Source organism: Triticum dicoccoides, chromosome 3A (genome assembly GCF_002162155.2).
Source record: "Triticum dicoccoides isolate Atlit2015 ecotype Zavitan chromosome 3A, WEW_v2.0, whole genome shotgun sequence".
In the NCBI taxonomy this organism is placed as follows: domain Eukaryota; kingdom Viridiplantae; phylum Streptophyta; class Magnoliopsida; order Poales; family Poaceae; genus Triticum; species Triticum dicoccoides.
This window is the reverse complement of record NC_041384.1, coordinates 84,301,837-84,309,993: the sequence shown is the minus strand read 5'-3', so window position 1 is coordinate 84,309,993 and position 8,157 is coordinate 84,301,837. Positions and strand designations below refer to the sequence as shown.

At 34.4% G+C, this 8,157-nt stretch overlaps 1 pseudogene; it reads right to left on the bottom strand.

The window, feature by feature from the left end:
* Positions 1-1,165: 1,165 nt before the first annotated feature.
* On the bottom strand, positions 1,166-7,718 carry LOC119271995 (annotated as a pseudogene).
* Between the last annotated feature and the right edge of the window lie 439 nt (positions 7,719-8,157).

Sequence of the window (8,157 nt, the reverse complement as noted above, 5' to 3'; positions counted from 1 at the left end):
GGGGTCCTGGCGGTTTTTGCATGGCCCGTTGCACACGATTTCTACTTGGTCAACGATGACCCCCCCCCCCCCAAAATAGCCAACCCACTCGAGTAAATAGTTCTAGAAACTGTGTGCGGTTGGGGTGTGCGTAGCCCTGTGAGGTACTAGTACAACAATGGTTAACAAACTAATAGTAATTTAGTTTTGCCACAAACTTGTGGGGTCTTTCTGATGTTGGAATCTTTATACCTTCTTATATTTAATAATTGGGGGCTCCTTTCGAGCCTCCTTGTTGATCCTAAAAAACTGCTTAAAACTAATTGTGGGATTTATATTTTACTTTTACAATAAAAAAAGAGGAATAAAGTTATATTTTGAATTATGTACGGCTGTATCACCTTGATGCATCATTTGAGCCAATAATATTCTTCATATCATGTTTTTCAACCATGAAAAACATATAAAATATAAAAATATGAAGCTCTTATTGATTATTTATGTGTCTCATTAATTGCTAGCCATGTGGAGTTGCACGGGTTGATTACTAGTTGCTATTAATGATGAAACAATGTCTATAACCAATACTGATGTTGAGTATGATATGCCTATTACTTATGACAAAATTCATGATTGGGATGACGATTGTGATGCATCTTATGATATTGAAAATCTATCTGGAGCCAGTGAGGATTAGGAGGGAGGAGAAAGATGCAAGGACTTGTATTATCACAATGTTGGCGTTAACCATACAGCATGCTCCTTACAAAAATGCAATATGAAATAATGAATACAATTACGACACCAAGCAACCTTTTTTGGGTTTGAAGTGTAACTTACCCCTTGATTGGATAAGTTTTGACGATTATTTTCTATTATACTAGGAGGAAGAAACAATCTCTATGCTTGCACAATGGACTAGGGTAGGACCACACACAGAGCAAATGAATGAAAGAAAGCATTTATGTTTCAAAAAGCCAATGCATAAAAACGAAGTTTAATGTCACTCATACATTCCCGGAAGTGAGCACGACACGTTTGTTTAACTGAAAAAAGATACATTAACATGGTGGCAATCTAAGTAGAGTGCTCTTGATCACCATTCTAACATGACTGGGCATTATTGTTGCAAAAGCAGTGTATAACTGCTACTTTTCTATCCCCTGTGGATGCATGCTTCGTACATCTATTCCACTGGATCAACAAAAAGCATTCTTATAGTATCCTTGATGGTCTCTAAATTAGTGTATGCGTCGGTATGCTTGTACATGTTATCCACGGTTCTTGAAAGGTCAAGTATAATTTGTGGCACAACCATTGGTTGATCTATCAATTCCAAATAATGTTTTAATATATCTTTCCATGAATTCTCAATAAGTTCCTTTATCTCTTTACACGCGTCATCTTTTGTCGTCTCATGCTCCTTCATGTAAGATTGGATAGTAGATGCACAGTGGATCCCTTGTTGCTCACGCTGCAAAATATAATGGTAGAAAATGTCAATTATGTTTTAGTACAATAGCTAGTTTAATCACATATAATGGTAGAAGGTGTCAATTATATTTTAGTACAATAGCTAGTTTAATCAAAGGGATGTTCAGAAGACCTCTACAAGAAATTAGAAAAAGACATTTGTGTTCCACTTTGCCGCTCCTCACTTGAGATCTCATAATGCAAAGGGCTATGTTTCACCTTTCTTTAGTGAATTTATTTGCTACCATCGATCAAGATACATAAGACAAGGAAACTTGTAAACATAGCAGCCAATGTATATATTACACATGACACACATGTTTCATGGGCCCCACTCTCTATGATGAATGCCATCGTATTCATCGTCATGCCTAGGTCGGGCATGCTTAGTCCAGTTTCACTTCAAGCTTGCATAGCTAAGCAAGATTGAAAATGGTTATAGCTTCCATTTAAAAAATGTCTATTAAAGTTTAAATATTCTAGCAATACCATAACAATATGTGGTTATCACCATGGAAGCATGCAAAAAGATACATATGTGCCTTAAATTGTCACAGTAAATATGATTGAATATTCATTGTGTATAGCTACTTCTTTAAACACATGACAGTAATTATGTTCAAATCGCTGCAACACTTTCCCAAGATGCATGCAAAATATCCATTTGAAGTCAAGTACATCTCTAATAATGTGTACCTCTATTGATGCCATGTCGTTCCTGAGCCGTACAAATATAGCAAAAGACTTGAGAAGTTTCGCCTCGCTAGAAAGCCAATTGAAAGTCTCCGCATTTATGTTATCCATGCAAACGAGAAAAGCACATGCTACCACAGATGTCCCAATACTTATCGTTGAAACTTCAAGATGTTCGCTTATTTTCTTTGGCACATATTTTTCATCACGCCATTTTAGTTCAGCGTTGTATGCTTGAACTAATTTCTTGAGGTTTCAAAATTAATCACCCAAAATGTTTGTAATATTGCTAAGAATTACAAAATGATTAAAATTGTTTGAAACAAAGATACGAAATTGAAATTATCCATTGTCCATCTACATGTTTGGTATATATAAAGTTATCTTGTCATCCAAAACTTCAACAGTTACATTTGCAGGGAATGGACACAAGAAAATTTTACTAGGGAATTTGGTTTTCATGAAAAATATCAACATTAACACTAACTCTTTCATGAAAAGCAATACCATTTTTAGTGAATTATTGTAAGTCATACTATAATTTTTTGGAAACCTAGTACAAACAGCTCAGATACACACACGTAGAGCCCGCTCGCCCACACACACAATGTACACAAGCATGCACACCCTAGCCCTATGAGCTCCTCTGAGAGGCTAAGCCAAAAAATCTTGAGATCAATGAAGTTACCACGGACAACTTGTAGGGAACGTCGACTCCCAATGAACAAAAAGCTTGGAATAAATCTAGTAAAATGGAAGCACCCTTTCAAAGTATAGGACTTAAACCCCGGTTGATAGGTTCACCACAAGGAATCTAATCTTCCGAGCTATGCTCAATTCATTGATACTATGAAATTTTCAAACAACATATGGGAAAATGAAAGATAATTACAGTGCCAAGAAGTCAATTGGTGGGTTAATTTTGTACTCTCATGAAATGTTTAAAGGTGTGTTCTATTTTGGTAAGTCATATCTTGTTCAAAAAATGTATGTGATAACATCTGAACTTTCTAAATTGAAGACCTTGTCCCATTTCTCTATTTTAAAATAAGTTAAAATTACATACATGTGAACTAGCTAGGTTTATCACACGACCTACATCCAAATTGTTTCATTGAAAGTACATCCAACTCCCTAAATGGATATTGATTACTAACAAAAATGTGTGGTGGACTAATAAATATATTGTTCAAATGTATAATTGTGTTTCAACTCTAACAACTATAAAATTAATGTTATTGGCAGTCACCCACGTGAATAAGAGAAGAAGAGACCACACTTGTTGATGATAAAATTATATATTCCAAAGGTTCCTAATGATTCAAGTATTATATTTATTATAGAACAAATTGTATCGGGCGTGACACATCTTATAGCAGGTGAGAAAGCTTAACATTGTTCTAATGCTTAACCGTTATCACCTGTAGCTACACAAGATTAACTTCCTGAGTGTCAGTTATTAACCACTAGTATATGGAACAGAAGATTGAAATTCTACGAGTCAATGAGTTCAGTGGAAACCACTATCCTAGTACTCCCTGCATCCCCTTATACAAGGCCACTTCATATTTTTATATCTAACTTTGACCATTAATTTTACCAATAAAACATGAGTTATATGCCACAAAAAGTATGTCAGTGAATGCACATTTTAAAGACTTTCTAATGGTATGTTTTGTATGACATATATCCATATTTCGTTGACCAAAATTATGAATCAAAGTTTGACACGAAAAACAAAGTGGACTTGCATAAGGGCATTGGAGGGAGTATTTTTTTCCTACAATACTTATTTCAAAGTTTGAATTATCTAGAATTTCCATCTGGATCGATTGGTCATTATATCAGTTCACCCAGGACTTGGTTTAGATTTTAGTACACCGTCTCATTAATTTTGTAGAAGTGTTTGGGTTATGTACCAAATGCATAGGGTTGGAATCGCAACCTGTATCCAACTATCTATAGGTATCGACTTAAGTTTGATATGTATGTATGAGTGCTTGAGTAGCAACTGCAATTTGGATCTCGGGCAACGTCACCCGGGGCCACATAATTACGAAATGGGATTGTTGCAATAATGACAATTTCTACGTGATGACTATTTATAACTGGCTCTAACGCTAAGAAACACGAAGCATTACAAAAGGCTCACCGGGTCATCATAGTCCTACATGTTCTAGTTCCACTATTTGAAGCGAAAGTTAAGTATTTTCTCTTGTAGACTTGCAAACAGATCTATATGGTTTTAATTTATTTACTTAAAGTATGTTACCATTTTTACTTTATATCAGCCTAACAACATTAATAAAATATACCACTTCTAGTCTTAGCTAGATCATGGTATTTCATCTTGGCAGCACACGGAGACCAAATATTAGTAAGAGAATGCATATTAAAATATACTAAGTGCACATTTCAATACGCCAAACTAGTTTTCTATGGTAAAATATAATACTTGCCGATTCTTTAAGATAAACCACGCGGTAGCTCTTCTCAGGTCCTAAATGCTCCTCAAAAGAATGAAATGTTTCCAACAAATATAAGTAGATATCCTTCATGTATTCTCGAAGCACATCTATTGCACCTTCATCCCACCTGCATTTCACTATGTTAGACCATACTACTACTAATTAATAAATCAATACTCATACTGCATTTAAAAAACTTCGAGAATGAAATGAATTTGTGTTTCTACAAAAAATTAATACAGTTAAATGAATAATTAACAAAAGTACTTTCCTTCATATCTTATAAAAATATCGCTCCATGACGATGTCCCAGTTTTCACTCTAATGTTTACATGTGCATTAATAAATTGTTTCTTGAACTAGAAATACCATAATCCAATGGTACTACATTTTTTATATTTTGTTGCCAAAATGGAATTACTTATGGTTCTAAAATATTTATTTATTTATGGAGTTATAGTGTAACTAGTGTGTAAGGTACAATGTTTATTACGTAGACAACTTAATATAACTATTTCACTTTTTCTAAAGAAAAATTGTATTAAGACACAAGGTACAAAAAATATAGTAATATAGCTAATATGTCATCCCAATAGAATCATGGGCGTCATGAGGACATACCCGACATAATACATTCTACTCATAATGCAACACTTCACTATTTCTTTTCTGTTTGTATGACTCGATATTGCTATTTATCTTCATGCTTATTCTAATATATATTTAGTTCATATATTAAAAATATTATAAAACACATGTATTGTAATTATTAGAAAAAACTAATTGGTGAAGGGAAGGAGGATTTAACCTATTAATTGCTTCTACAATTTGCATGCTCTCTTCAGTGCTACCATAGGTGTCCAATATGTCATCTATTATAGTCATGAAAGCAGTGATCTTTGTTGCTATAATACGAGAATAAGAATATTTGCGATTGCAGCTAGTTCCATTTATCCAAAAATAAGTTTCTACTATTCTGTCTCTTATGAAACTCAAATTTGATCCGACGCTCAGTTTCTGCCACCACCTAGAATGAACATAACATAAGTCAGTTGGCATTCTTATGACTAGAAGAAAAAGAATGCATTGTAGAATAATTTCAAGAAGAGAATTATAAAAGAAACTTACAAGGTGACCTCTTTTAACTCCTCACAGAAATGAAGTTGAAGAATATTAAAATTCAATTTCGCAAGCTCCAATATGGCTTCATTTCGTGTAGCCTCTTTTTCATAACAAGGTATGTAGCTTCTTGCTTCTAATATCCTAACCCTTCTAAAAGGAGGTGTAAGAAGGGCAGAAGACACTTCCTCTACAAATGGTGATTCCAAATGTTCTAATGCACCAAGGAGGTGTTTTTTTAGTGAAATAGATTGCCTTGTCAAGTACTTGCTCTCCCTTGATCCTCATATGTGCTGCACTATATAAGCTCAATAAACTATTTGTATCCGATTGAAAGAAATCTCCTTGTTTGTCTTGAAATTTATTGAATACATCTGCAATGATTATTGAAAATGGACATTAATAATTTCCAAAAAATTAATGTTTGATTGCTATATATCTTGGTTGCGTAAGTTTATGAGGCCTTACCAGATGAGGCGTCATATCTATTTTTCCGCAAAAGATAAAATCGAAGTGAAACCAACTGTAGATTATTATCATCATAATCAGAGTTCAAAACGCCATCCAGTAGTTCCCCGATCTCATTCTCATAGTGGTAGTCCAAGCCAAGTCGTTCAAGCAAGAGTATAAGCCATGTTACTTTTTGTATTCCATTTGACTCTTTTATTACTGTTCTTACTTGCTCCAATAAAACTTCCATTCTTTCTTTCATTTGAGGTTGCTGCAATAATATAAATGGTATTACTAATCAATCATGTGGACCACTAATGCTTTGCATCATAGTGTTTGCCATAATGCTACAATTTCAAGAACTGTGATGAACATGACACACCTTTAAAATATCTTAACAAACTAGACAATTTATTTCTAAGTTAGTTGATTCTTATTTTTTAGTCAATGTTCTAACCATTTAATATCTATGTAATGAAATTTGGATAGCCACACATTCAATATATTATAGCAATTTTAGTTCTAGAAATATGCAATGAGGCAGTTGCATGGTTTTACAAATAAACTTCAAATGGTGTGCAACTCTTGGTTTTACGATATGCTACTTGGCCAATTTAAAAATAATAGTTGCTCTCAAATAACTATGAAATATTATATAAGAAAAACATTCTTAATTAATACAAATAATGGTAGAATCTAATTTATACCTAATATGGTGACTATTGTTGTAAAAGTTTCGACCGAGAAAAATAATTCTTTCACACATAAAAAGATGTTACAACTAATTAAAACCTATACCCATCACACAGTAAACATTGCATAGCATCGAAACAAATCATGGGTGTTTTCTAGCATTTGTTTGTTGAACGCTATTTGTGATAACAAATCCTCATGATAGTGCAGACTGTCATTTAGAAAAACAATTTAATGTTGCATTGTACTCCCTCCGTCCGGGTTTATTAGGCACCCTTGTATTTTGGGCCAAATTTTGACTCTAGATTTGATTAGTAAAATACAAGTAATATTTCAAACAAAATTATATTGTCGTATTCATATTCAAAGGAAGTTTTCAGTGACACGTTTTGCTACATATAATTCATATTATGTTACACAAATGTATGGTCAAACTTAGGCTCAAAATGTGAATGTGTCTAATAAACACATACGGAGGGAGTACAAATAATGTATTTTGTGTGTACAACGTGGCATAGTGTGATTGTCATGTTTTCACGAGAAAAGCTAAATCATGAGTTTACTTAATAGATATAATAATTTTTCTTTAAAATTGGGTCGACGTGTGCATGCATGCATGTTTGCTGTTGCATTGGTTCGGCAAATTGAAGTCATCTATGTATTTACCTAAATAAGCCGGTGTCATGCAAAAAATATTTCCAATACCCTATAGTTATCTCCAAATGATTGTAACATCTACTTTATATGTAGTACTACGAGTATGTACAGTAATACCTTCCCTGAAGATTGTGGCTGGTGTGTAAGGAAGTAATCTCCCCACAAAATCGGGTGAAAAGTTGCCATCGTCTGCACACCATTTGAAGTGAGCTGCTGTTCCGGCATACAAGTGGTGTCGAATATCGTAAAACCATGAAGTGAGCTGCTGCACACCACAACTCTTGGTTTTACGATGGCAGCAGCTGCTGTTCCGGCCTGGGTATCTCCCCACTTGTATGCCGGAACAGTCCGTGTGAGCTGCTGCCATCGAGTTGTTTGGATATACGAATGATTCGGAGAACAAAGTGAGAGGTGTACTTGGAAGTACTGTACTGTGTGGAGGTGCTGCCCATGCTGGTATATATAGAGATACCCAGGCCGACTTGTCCTCTTGTCCTTTTGTTGGCAAAAAGGACAAAAATATTAGTAACATGGAGTCGTGTACGTATCAACTCTCAGGGTTCAACGTTTATAAATCAAGTCGGATCCGGAGCAACGAGAAAAAAAGAGTATTATTCACGGTGAG